The sequence below is a fragment of the Pezoporus wallicus genome, unplaced genomic scaffold (genome assembly GCF_028554395.1).
Source record: "Pezoporus wallicus isolate ANWC-B61680 ecotype Strahan unplaced genomic scaffold, APGP_CSIRO_Pwel_v1 contig_5261, whole genome shotgun sequence".
Lineage (NCBI taxonomy): Eukaryota > Metazoa > Chordata > Aves > Psittaciformes > Psittacidae > Pezoporus > Pezoporus wallicus.
The window spans coordinates 5,374,780-5,387,471 of record NW_026642423.1 but is presented as its reverse complement, the minus strand read 5'-3'; the positions used below and the strand labels follow the sequence as shown (position 1 = coordinate 5,387,471).

At 42.3% G+C, this 12,692-nt stretch overlaps 1 long non-coding RNA gene across 2 annotated transcripts; it reads right to left on the bottom strand.

Moving 5' to 3' along the window:
• Positions 1-7,633: 7,633 nt before the first annotated feature.
• LOC130610434 (uncharacterized) lies at positions 7,634-12,272 on the bottom strand. 2 transcript variants are annotated; one of them, XR_008975046.1, is made up of 4 exons: positions 12,123-12,272; positions 11,449-11,539; positions 10,931-11,087; positions 7,634-8,055 (listed from the first exon to the last, which is right to left on the bottom strand). It is a non-coding gene; the product is annotated as an uncharacterized LOC130610434 (long non-coding RNA). The 2 variants fall into 2 exon arrangements; XR_008975045.1 differs by lacking the exon at positions 12,123-12,272 and having other exon boundaries at positions 11,449-11,641.
• Between the last annotated feature and the right edge of the window lie 420 nt (positions 12,273-12,692).

Here is a 12,692-nt window from a genome sequence, read left to right as displayed (position 1 = left end):
ATGGGTAAAAGGTTATGAAGGAAAGGAAACACGGTAGGTAATTCCCTGGTATGGAAATCACACATGTAAAGACAATTTTACAGCACCCAGCCCAGACACACTTAAGCAGCAGTTCAGTTGTGGTGCAGTGGATGGGAAGAGTACAAAACCCACAAGAGGCAGATCTGATAAAGTGAGCTGTGGGGATGCTCTCAGACAAGCAGCAAGGAAGTCTTCTGAAGCTTTCCATCCTGTGTTCTCTGTATATACCACATCTGCTCCAGAATGATGGAAGACTATTTTAGGCACATTTTATGGAGTTTTAAAAATGTTATTGTGACTGTATTTTGCATCCCTTTGCCAGTAAAGCCAGATGACTGCACCATGGGCTACATCTCCAGATGGTTTAAATCACTGGTCTTGCTCTAATTTGCTCCAGCGAAGGATCTGCCCCCATGAGTCTAACTACACAAGGTACATGGATCTATAAAGAATGAGCCAAATAAGCCAAAACAGTGTTTCTAAAAATAAATGCCCACAACAAGACTCCAAGTGCCAAACATACATATTAGGTCTGTCAAAATAGTATTGTCAATCCCAAGCATTCAAAATTTAGGAGCTGGGCATGAGGTTGGCTTTAAAAAAGCCCACAAGGTTAAAAAGAAACAAGCAAAGAGTAATACTTGTGTTCCTCTTTTGGTTTGTATTCTTGGGGTTTTTGAGTCTTCAAGACAAACTCTGGTCCTGTTTTAAAGCTTTTTGTATATTTTTTTTCCTTTCCCTTACCCCCCCCCAACCCCCCCCGCCCTCTCTGGAAGCAGCAGGGCTAGAAACTTGCTGCTAAGGAAAGAATGTTAAAAGAGAGATTCTCATGTAATTGCCTGACTCCAGAAACTAAGCTTTTAAGAAGAATATCATGAGACTCATGATAAAATCATGAGAGTTGGCAACACTATTAGGGAATTGGAAATGATATAAAGCTCCCACTTCTGCAGTCTGCGAAATATTGGACTTCTAGACACAAGTTTCTTTATGCACAGAAATCCTGTCACTGCTGTATAACCGGTCTTTTCATTGACACAGGTCTTCAGCTTTCCATTAGATCAATTCAGATAGTTTCTGGGGATCTTCTGTTTGTGTGTTGTCAAAACGATATTTGGCAACAAAAGACTTGCAGCAGATTACAGATGGACACAAATGGGAATGAGTTTGAAGCAGGCTGGGAGCCTGAAGGAATGGCTATATCTGGGGAAAAGGAAATATGTCCACACAGCTTTATTTGCTGGACTTGTACAGCTCTCTGAAGAGCCAAACTCTCCCTGAGAGAGGGATCTGCAAATCCACCTTTTACATTAACAAGTTAGTAGAATCCTGGGGCAGGGAAACAAGGGGGAAAAAAGCCCTCAAAAGCAAACCCTGGAGAATTGCTTTGGGAGCTTGACACCTACAAAACTGCATGGAAAATATTACCATGTAACAGCAGTAAGGAAGCTCCCAGCAGCATGGGGCTGCAGGATTGTCTTCATTATTATGTCCGATCAGTGCTAATCTGCCACAACAGGAAACATTCAAAGTAGATACTTGAAGAAGCAAGATCACCACCTTCCAAGACACAGCCATCTCTGAGCAGCATTTGCCAAAAAAAATAAAGAGGCTGTGTGACCTTTGTATGCCTGATGCTGCCACAGTCCAATGGGTCAGTCCAGTTGTAAAAAGCTCTAATTAGCACCACAAGATGCCAAGGTTCTTACCTAGATAGCAGGAAAATGGGAGATTGCTCCATGACTTTGAAAACCTATTAGGAAGCATTGATCCTCCCAAATTAAAGTTTAAAAGACTTGCACTACACTTAGGAAAACAGATACAGATAGGTTTGAGTACATCACACCTCCCCGGGGCTGTTAAAAGGCCCCCATTGCTGAGACAAGAGCACATGACAAAGCAGAAACTTCCATAAGTGCAATTTGTTGTTTGCCTTTGTATGCAAAGCTCACACATGTTCCTTCAGAAGTGACATTTCAAGTGCCAGTGGCTGCTTCACAACTAACGGAGCTTGGATCCCCATCGCTGTTTGAGCTGGGCATGTGAAATCTGTGCTGTGGTTTTGGATAGAGACATGGAAGTCATGCTTGACCAATCTCTTAGCCTTTTATGAGGAAATAACACGGTAGATGGATGATGGCAGAGCGGTGGATGTGGTCTACCTTGACTTCAGCAAAGCATTTGACACAGTCTCCCACAGCATCCTCACAGCTAAATTGAGGAAGTGTGGACTGGATGATCAGGTAGTGAGGTGGACTGCGAACTGGCTGAAGGAGAGAAGCCAGAGAGTTGTAGTCTATGGGGCTGAGTCTAGTTGGAGGCCTGTAACTAGTGGAGTGCCTCAAGGGTCAGTGCTGGGACCAGTATTATTTAATATATTCATCAATGATTTAGATGAGGGAATTGAGTGTACTATCAGCAAGTTTGCTGATGACACTAAGCTGGGAGGAGTGGCTGACACACCAGAGGGCTGTGCTGCCATCCAGCGAGACCTGGACAGGCTGGAGAGTTGGGCAGGGAATAACTTGATGAAATATAACAAGGGAAAGTGTAGAGTCCTGCATCTGGGCAGGAACAACCCCAGGTTCCAGTATAGGTTGGGAAACGACCTGTTAGAGAGCAGTGTAGGGGAGAGGGACCTGGGGGTCCTAGTTGACGACAGGATGACCATGAGCCAACACTGTGCCCTTGTGGCCAAGAAGGCCAATGGCATCCTGGGGTGCATTAGAAGGGCGGTTGTTAGTAGGTCGAGAGAGGTCCTCCTTCCCCTCTACTCTGCCCTGGTGAGACCGCATCTAGAATATTGTGTCCAGTCCTGGGCCCCTCAGTTCAAGAAGGACAGGGACCTGCTGGAGAGAGTCCAGAGCAGGGCAACAAAGATGATTAAGGGAGTGGAGCATCTCCCTTATGAGGAAAGACTGAGGGAGCTGGGTCACTATAGTTTGGAGAAGAGGAGACTGAGGGGTGACCTTATTAGTGTCTATAAATATATAAAGGGGGAGTGTCACGAGGATGGAGCCAGGCTCTACTCAGTGGCAAACAATGATAGGACAAGGGGTAATGGGTACAAACTGGAACACAAGAGGTTCCGCTTAAACTTGAGAAGAAACTTCTTCTCCGTGAGGGTGACGGAACACTGGAACAGGCTGCCCAGGGAGGTTGTGGAGTCTCCTTCCCTGGAGACATTCAAAACCCGCCTGGACACATTCCTGTGTAACATTATCTAGGTGTTCCTGCTCCGGCAGGGGGATTGGACTAGATGATCTTTTGAGGTCCCTTCCAATCTCTAGCATACTGTGATACTGTGATACCTTTACACTTAAATGGCCAATCTACTTCCTTAGCAGAGACTGCAGTCAGGAAAGCAGTACAGCAAACTTAGTTATTGGTAGGGGAGAAATAAATGTGACCAATACTGATCTCTCTTACACCAAAATAAGCAGGAAAAAAATCCATTAAACTTCGTGAATGACACTAGCACAAGTCTATCCCCAGAAGAATTTCTGAAGATTATAAATTTAACATTCCAGATGAGAAAACCTGGACTCAGCTGAATGGTCTTGTGATTCATGGTTGTCTTTCCCAGGATCTGTACCAATTTATGGGTTTGAGTGGAACAGGAAAAATCTGGTAGCTCTAGTTGAGTTTGCTTTGAATTTTGAAACCAGACCTGGGAACTGGAGAATCTCGCACAAACACAGGAGCACCGGGATTGCAGATTTTATTGCTGGGACTTTCTGAAGACCTGGACCTGTTTTAGTGAAGGGAGCTCACCACTTGCAAGGGAGAAGGGCACTGAAAATACCTGCAATACACAACCAGGAGAGTTATCAACTCTTAGAAAGTAGGTTCAATTCCTTTAGGGTTTTGTGTCATAGTGCTGGACTTCCTGAAATACCTAGTGTCCAGAAATCCCAGAGAGCCACAGTACATAGCCAAGATCTGTACAGAAATATTTTGGCCAACACGCTCCTTTCTGAAGAGCCCCAAAGGAGCTGTGCAAAGCACATACATCTGATGCTCTTGGGAACCATACATGCTGCTTCATATGCAGCAAAATGTCAGAACGATGTATAGTAAGCTCTATAGATAAGCAAACAAGCATACTGAATTTTAAACAAATTGGTGAAGAATGCGTTACCATGTTTATTCTGGTTTTAATGTTTTCTTTGTACATGAAAGAGTTCAACTACAAAGCTGGTTAAGTTGACGATGCTCATAAACGCACAAGAATTTCGACTACGACAATCTGCCATCTAGTGGAAAAGTGAAAATCGCACCTCAACCACGCACTGAAAGTGCTAAAAAAAAATCGCAAAGCCCATAAAGAGTGGAATAAACTATTTTAGAAAGGCGGGAGATGCACAGGCAAGGTTCTCCATGGAGGAGTAGCTCCAAGATGGCATTTTAATCTCCAAAGGGCAGTGTATCTGGTCAAAAATTTATAACATATATATGTACAACATGTATTTATACCATATATGATGTTCATAACATTACTTGTGTGTGTGCACTTGCATGTTTACAATATAACTAGGCAGAAGTTAATTAAAAGTCATCATATCCCGTCCCTTGAATGTGATAATTGAGCACAGCCTAAATTATCTTCTAGCTACCCAACAACATAATTTCACACAGCTAAGGGAGACGGAACATGTTTTCAGGGCAGTCCTAAAATGTAGAGACAGCCAGATTTCCCAAGAGGAATCTGTATGATTCTGCTGTCAGTAGCCAAGCAATGCTGACCTGTGCTTCCAGAGACCGGGGCACATGTTGCTAACTGCTTTCTTAATAGTGAAGCATCTTCATCACTTCCACACACCCTCTCATTTTGAAGCACAGGAAATCTAATTCTCAGGATACCCTTAAAGACAGCAACTTCACTGAGTGGGACACATCACTGTAGCAGTGGGAAAATACTATTTTTGGAGGGAGCTGCTTAGCAGTGCTAATGTGTAAGGGTAAGCACTTTCCAAGAAGTGAGCAACTTTATGGTAAATGTATTCGTGGAAGTTTAATGGTAACACTGGCTGTTAGCTGTGGGCTATCGTGTGCATTTCTGTCATCTCTGGAAATCATTTCATAGCTGTTGCTGATTGGCTTTTTGCTTTGCCTGACTCTGGGAAAAATAGAGGTATCACCAAATCACTCCTCAATTTTCTTACACATTGTGATCCAAGTAATCCCCTCCATTGTGGCCAGGGATATTCAGAAGGGAGTCTGTTTTTTGGCGCCTGATTTTAGGTCTAGACAGAGCTAGCTTGTTTGCTACTATTGGTTTTATACAGATGTGCAATTCCATGTGATGGGAAGATGTAATTTTAATGACTGGCTCTGGTTTGTTCTCTACAGAGCTCAAAGACTTTTTTTTAGTATGAAGTTTCAGTCATTAGTTTACACAAAAATGTAATTGTCTAAGTCCAACTCTGCCATCTCCTGGTAGATTTTAAAAGGTACTGTTCAATCTAATAATTCCTGGCAATATCTGTATATGCTGGATGTAAAAGATTTTTGCTAAAGATGCATAGCAGCCTTCCAGTATCTGAAGGAAGCCTACTAGAAAATTGGAGAGGGACTTTTTACAAGGGCATGCAGTGACAGGACAAAGATTAATGGCTTTTAACTGAAAGAGAGTAGATTTAAAATTAGGTATAAGGAAGAAATTCTTCATTATGAGGGTGGTGAGGAACAGGATGTCCAGAGAAGCTGTGGCTGCCCCATCCCTGGAAGTGTTCAAGGTCAGGCTGGCCAGGGCTTTGAGCAACTTGGTCTACTGAAGGTGTCCCTGCCCATGGCAAGGGGTTGGAACTAGATGATCTTTAATGTACCTTTCAACCCAACCCATTCTACAATTCTATTATTCTAAGATATTTATGGTAAAGACACTCATCATTGCTAGAAATATCTCCACTTGTCAATGAGAGAGATTAAAAAGTGATTTACTTCTGAACTCTTTACATTTTGTTTTGGATAATGAAAGGTTGACATTTGTTTCACATTTGTAAAGAGCTGGCTTGTAGTCAGGTTCACTTCCCAGTTCTCATGCAATAGCTCCATGCTGCAGTGTTTGAATTATAAACAGGGGAGTATTTAAACTCAGGCAATTTCTTTTCCTCCTCACTGAGGTCTAGGTAGGAGCCAAGTTTTGAACAAAGCAGTTCAGTCAATTATATGCAAAAGTTATTATAAAGCAAAGAACCATTTAAACTTTTTGGAAAACAGATTCTTTGCACAGTGCCAAGAGGCAACTTGAAGTGCTATCGTCATTGAAACCAGTGACCTAGCCTGTCTTTCACATTGGGACTAGATAACTTAAGCAGGAGTAGAAACCCTGCTGTCAGAGTGACTCATCTTGGTCTTTTCCTCCTTCCCTGTACAGCCAGCAGCTGGCAAGCCATGGAAAATAAACACCTTGTTTTAATTGTGGTGATGCAGTCACGCCTAGAGTAGCAACATGAACTTCCCTTCACCCTCTATCACCATTTATTTCTCAAATGACCACCACTTGAAATGAAATCTTGGCTTATTCAGTACCTGAAAAAGCCTCAGCCTCATCTCACCCTCACCTGGAAAAGGTCTGAAGCACTTGTCCTCTGTGCACCAAACAAAAACCCTGTGCACCAGCAGGGAGCCGAGCTTCAGACACAGACCTGAACATTGCCATGCCATGTCAAGCTCAAGGTGGATCTCCTGTCACCAGGTCCCCAATATCCAGGGTGGTTTAAGAGACCACCAGCTTGTCAACCTTCATTTTCATCCTCACTGTCTAATGCTCAGAAATCACTGATGCATGACTACTTGCCTCACCTCACTTGCATTTGGAGCTTTGATTTGAAGCCACATCAAATTATGCCAACCTTTCAAATACGCAGACATAGATTAAGTTCTTTTGCAACCCTTCCCATTCCTTTCTTTTACCGTTCTTTTCTTCTACTACTGTAATATATGCACCTAGAACTGCAAAGTCACGAGAAGAACAGTAGAAAATAAAAGAAGCCACAAAGGATCTACAAATTAGTGCCTTACATCCAGCCAGCCTCATCTCCTACCTCCCGGTCACATCAGATTATGATCTTTGTCCTGGTTTCCTACCTGATGCAGCGACTTGTCTCCTGTGGCATCTCAGAAGAGGCCAAGCTTGGCAGCTGAAAAAGCCAGATGTCAGGGTCTACAAAGAAAGTTTTCAGCAGTGGCAGCTGCTTGTCAGATCACACTCCCCCAGAGGCTTACGTTTGGCTCTGATAGTGCATCTGTTGGTGGCCATGGCTGGTCTTCCTGAAAGTCATGTGTGGGATCCGCTCCCAGAGGGAAACTCAAGTTTCTTCTCCTGAAAGGCAGTCTCCACTGATTTTCAGCTCTGGGAACTTGTTCTTCCTTTATTCTCATATTCTCAGAAAGAGTTTGTGTACAATTTGTATAAAACTGAGTTACCAAGAAAGGCTTTATTCCGTAATTTCTACTGAATTTTCTAATTAATTTAAAAGGAGAATGAAACCACTTTTAGTTGTGGGTTGTTTGGGGGTTTGCTCTTTTTTTCTAAATAGTAATTTCCATAATAACAAATATATACATTCTTATTTATAAAAGTTTTTATTCACGGATAAGAGTTGGCTTTGGGTGATTTATGATGAATATTGATCTTCATCTGAAGTAGAGGAAATCAAGTAGAGAAACTGAGACAGATCCTTTTGAACCCAGGCACTCCATAAGAGCTTAAATGTCTTTGCTTATGACATTACCTTGTAATCATAATGATCGAGCAAGGCTTAAGAATCACACTTTAGAAAAGTCAGCATTTGCCCACAGATTGAAAAGATTTAGGACAAAGTAAACATGCAAACCTGTATCATTAAGTGAGACTTCACCTTGAACTGTGAGTCAGGCAAATACCATGTCTGTCTTCAAGAACTCTCCCTTTTCCTCTGGGCAAGTCTATTGGAAGTTGGCATTTGTTACTGCTGCTGGCACTGCTCTTGTCACTTGGGTACAGACTTGGTGGCTGGTCACAGACCTGGGATTCAGGATTTTGGCTGCCTGTAAAAGGAGGATAGCACACTCACAAAGAAGGCACAGTATATTGAATATGTTGAACCCTCTCAGCCACTTATTTGGACACTGAAATACATCAACAATATCTGATGCAAAGACATTTCAGATTTTACATTTACTGTTCTTTAATTTTATGAAGTGTTCCTCCTTAGGATTTTCTAAGGATTCAAGGCACAAAGGGTACTCTTGAATTTCCATTTACTTAGCTCAGACCCTTCTTCTCCTGGGAGGTTTTAACTTTTTTTTCTGCTTCCCTCTGTCCTTGTCATTTCTTTAGATTTTTTTGTCAGATGCCACTGCTCACTGAAAACACTGCTGCTGCTGAATGCAAGGCAGCATACAGGCTCTTAATAAGGATCCTGTACATCAACTCAACATAGGCTCAGGTAATACTGAAGTTTAATCTGAATAACTGTAGAGGATTAAAAGAGTTTTCACAATTTCTATGGCTACTTAAGGAGGCAGCATCTAACATATGTGAGGAACCTGGTCATTATTCAGTCTCCTGATAGCATAACCCTAGATACAACCAGAAATTCTTTCTTTTTCACACTTAAACATCATATTTGTGCCTTCCCTGCACACAAAGTTTTCTGGAATAGCCTCATCTGAGTTAACTGTGATGATGTGAACTGTGCTGATCAAGACATCCTTAATGTATTAATTCTACAGCAGCTGTAAACAGCAGCTTAAAGGATCACCACAAAAGCTTAATGAGTGGGTTATCATAATTACATTAAAAGAGAGACAGGAACTACAGAGAAGCCCTGGCATGCAAAGAGAGCTTTCAGAGGTGGGCATCTGCCTGCTCATGATGACAATTGCAGGGGCTTCAGGGTGTGAGCTAGAGGTTATCCTCTAGTGCCAGGCTCCTGGCACAGATGTCACATGAACCTCTGCTTTGACACCAGGGAAGCAGCCATATACAATCAATATTGCAAAAGCTGCAGCACCTCCTCCCATGTCTTTCAGGGGTACTGTCTCACTGCTGTTGGTATTTGCAAGGGGATCAGATGTGGCTTACCATGCCACAGCACATGGGCATAGTCACGGAATCTGGTTGATTCCTTCTTGTTACCTCCAGGCCAAAGAGATGCTCCGCTGTGATTTCTGTCCTACCTCCAAAGCCAGTGAGCTGTGTGGCTTGTTAAAAGGTCTGTTCACTTTGAATCAGTGCTGTTACCATCATGACAATTACATTTTTTCTTATGTCATGGCATCAACATAGAATTGTAGTTTTTCCTACCTGTTTTGCACTTTTGCTACCCGCAGTTCAGGTGATGCGCACAGAGGGTGGGGCAGAGACGGCCACCGGCCCGGCAGTAGATGGCACCAATGTACAGCAGTTAACCGTGTGCGCAAAACCAGTCACAGTGCAAAAAATAATTCCTAACATCACACTGCTGTCGCTGCTTCCAGCCTTTCTGTTTAACCTTGTCTGATCTCAGGACATCATTGCTAATGATAATCTCCCCATAGTAAAACTCAGATCCCGGCATCCTCCAGTGTAACCACAATCACAGCTCTCTCTGATCAGTTTTCGTCTTTTCTTCTGATTTTACCATTGTAAAGAATCAGCACAAGAGATAGGAGCTGGGATCTCCTCATATCTCTGCTTCATGGTGGGAGTATATCACTAATACCTTGTACCTCTGCCTTCCCAACTGCAAACCTGGGGCAATAGTCAGAGTACCTGTGCAGACACTTGACTGCAAGTTGACAACCAGATATGGATGTGGAGGGAACTTCTCTGGGAGGTGTACTGTTGCATCTCATGTGGTGTGTGTCTCCCTGCCTTCTCTGTACTCTGGACTTGCTTCCCAGGAACCATCTGTAAGTCTTCTCTAAAACAGATTGCGAGCTATCACAGGGACATTGGACATCAGCAGAACTATCTCTTTCTTGCACTTTTTCTGCAATATATTATACTTTCAGTTTCCCACCTTTTACTACTGCTTTTAAGTTTCTTACAATGTTTTATGGCTCATGATGTGGATTTCTGTACAGAAGAAAGAGGCACATATAGGCACATATATAAACCCTTGAAACCTTGACGTGTGTTGGCATGGTTGCCTGCAACTGTTGAGGTCTGTTGCTTGTGCAGTCCTAATTTCTTGGTGCACCAGATATTGCCTTGCACTTTGTTTACCTGTACTCATAACTCAACTTTAGATCTGCACCAGAATGAGGAACTCTTGTCTTCATGGGTTTGTTTACAAAGGGGAGCACAAAGCAGTATAGTCATTATAGTGCCAGTCATTGCCATAGCACTATCTTAAATACCTCCTGAATGACAATGATGGTGCCATTCACTGCATTCCCTCCCTGCTTCTGTAGTCACCCAAGGCTCAGTTCCAGGCTGCCAGACTTAGCTAAGTATTTCCCAACTCTGCTCATGTTAGGCCAATTGTTTGTGCTGTTTAACAAATAAACTTAGGAGGGGTGTTCATCTGAGACCTGCAGGGTCACAGTTTCTCCAAAGACACAAAGAAAAATACCTCTAGAGTTGCAAGAGGCTTTTCTAACTACCATATATCAAGTACCTCAAAACATTATTTCTATAGAACAGATCATTTTTTGTGAAACATTGAATAGTGATTAAAAAAACAAGAAAACCTGGCAAAGCTGTCACTGTCCTCCTACATCTTTTAGCCAGCTCTTCTTTTTGATAAACTCATTATCAGCCCTGTATAATTTTCATATTCCCAGCAATTTTTCCATTTGTTCTGCCTCCTTCTCTCCTACTCTCGTTCCACTTACAAAGGAGTTTGTTTCAAGGAACTTTCAGTTTTAAGAGCAAGTTTTAGTTATGGTGTGGTGCCTACCTGAGTTCATTAAAAGATAAGCTCTCTTTACTCACCTGAGTCAGAATAACCTTATGCTGAATAACATTGAGGTGTTTGGGGGAAAACTCTTTGGCTCAGGAAGAAAAATTATAAAAGTCTTCAAGTCTCAGTGACCTCTCCAATAGTCCTTAAAATCCTCCTCCCTGGGGATTACAGATGGTCCAGTAGACCCTACAGAGAAATTTAGGAGACAGAGACTCTCTAGAAGCACTCATTTCTCTTCTGCCCTTCTCAGAATTGCTTAAATCTCTGCGGTCTCTTTTCCTCATTTCTCCTTTCTTTCTTTGCTAGGGTGCAGTTACGAGATCAGAAGTAAACAGTCATATATTTGCTCTGTGTTAATAAAATCATATATAGGGTCCTTCATCCCTTGTTCTGAGAACAATGAAGTAAAACATTTATGAAGAATTAAAATCCACTTTGTTCTGAAACAACCTTGAAACCCAAAGAAGGATTTCACACCAACAGGCACTTTTAGAACATTATGACTCATATAAGTATTTCTGGGTCAGAGGAAAAAAGGGTTATTTACCTTTCACTGAAGAACAGCAGTCCTTCAAGAGAGAGGAAAAAGAGAATTGGAACAGTCTAGCTGGGTCATCCAGATCAGGTCTCTACAGTCACTGCCACCATATATGAATGGTTAGTATGGAAAGAAATACATACTCTCTTTTTATCTACCACGTAGCCCTAAACATCTCTAATGACAAAACAGCTCTCAGTTCCCATTTTAAACTTTCAGCATCAAAGATCAAAAGCTTCAGAGACTGGACCATGCAAGAGGAGAAGAATAGGATAAATTAACAACATAGCCAGCTGGACTCATGGGCATTTGCAGGTGAACCTGTGTGGGTGATCTTAGATTACTTAAATTGGTAACTATTACTTGACCAGTTGCTATAGGTTGATACAGTATACAAGCTTTGGGACATACAGTCCCTGGGAAATGGACTGTGCACCATGCTGTAGAAGAGGCCAAAACCGTAGGGAGCAAAGACATGCTGGTATTTGCTGTATAAATGTTCTTCCCTCAGCTCATATCTGGTCACTGATTTAAATATGGCTGTATGAGGAAAACATACCAAATAGGTACATTAGTCACATCACAGCAATACCCACTGAGTGTACACTCACATCCTTTGACACTGTGTATCTCTGGGAAGTGTCCCCATCTCTGAGTCGTGTAGGTCCCAAAACAAAACTCACTGTCTTGCCATGTTGAGCAGGATCTGCCTCTGCCAGGGTGTAAGAGTGGGGGCTATCAGGAGATCGTGTTATTAGGGCTTTCTGTACACCAGAGAGCCTTGATGCAGATCAGCAGAAAGCCAGCAATGCCAGCACATTAAAAAAGAAAGCAGATTCTTCTTTAGTCAACGCTGATGAAGTTTACACTCCTTTTTAGATGTACAACCTCGAGCATCAGTGATCTATGAATGCCTGAATTTAGAAAGGTATGTATCTTAAGCCGTCTACAGGACATGTATCTTGGTAATACATGGTATCCTTTGAGACATCTATGTGCAAAGGTCTATTCCCATGGGAATTACTTTCCATCATCCCCACCCAGCAGGCTTGAAGGGACTACAGTTTCTCTTTCAGAGAGTTAGAAGCTGTTTAATTAGAGAATGCTGAAAGGCCTTAAAGATCATTTTGGGTAGGGAACATCAGCTAGTTTAGCTTTGTCAGAGGAGGAGGATGAAATAAAGGCAGGCAACTGCTATTCTGGCTCCTACATATGCTCAGTAGCTAGACCTAGTTAGAAAAATCTACTCTGAC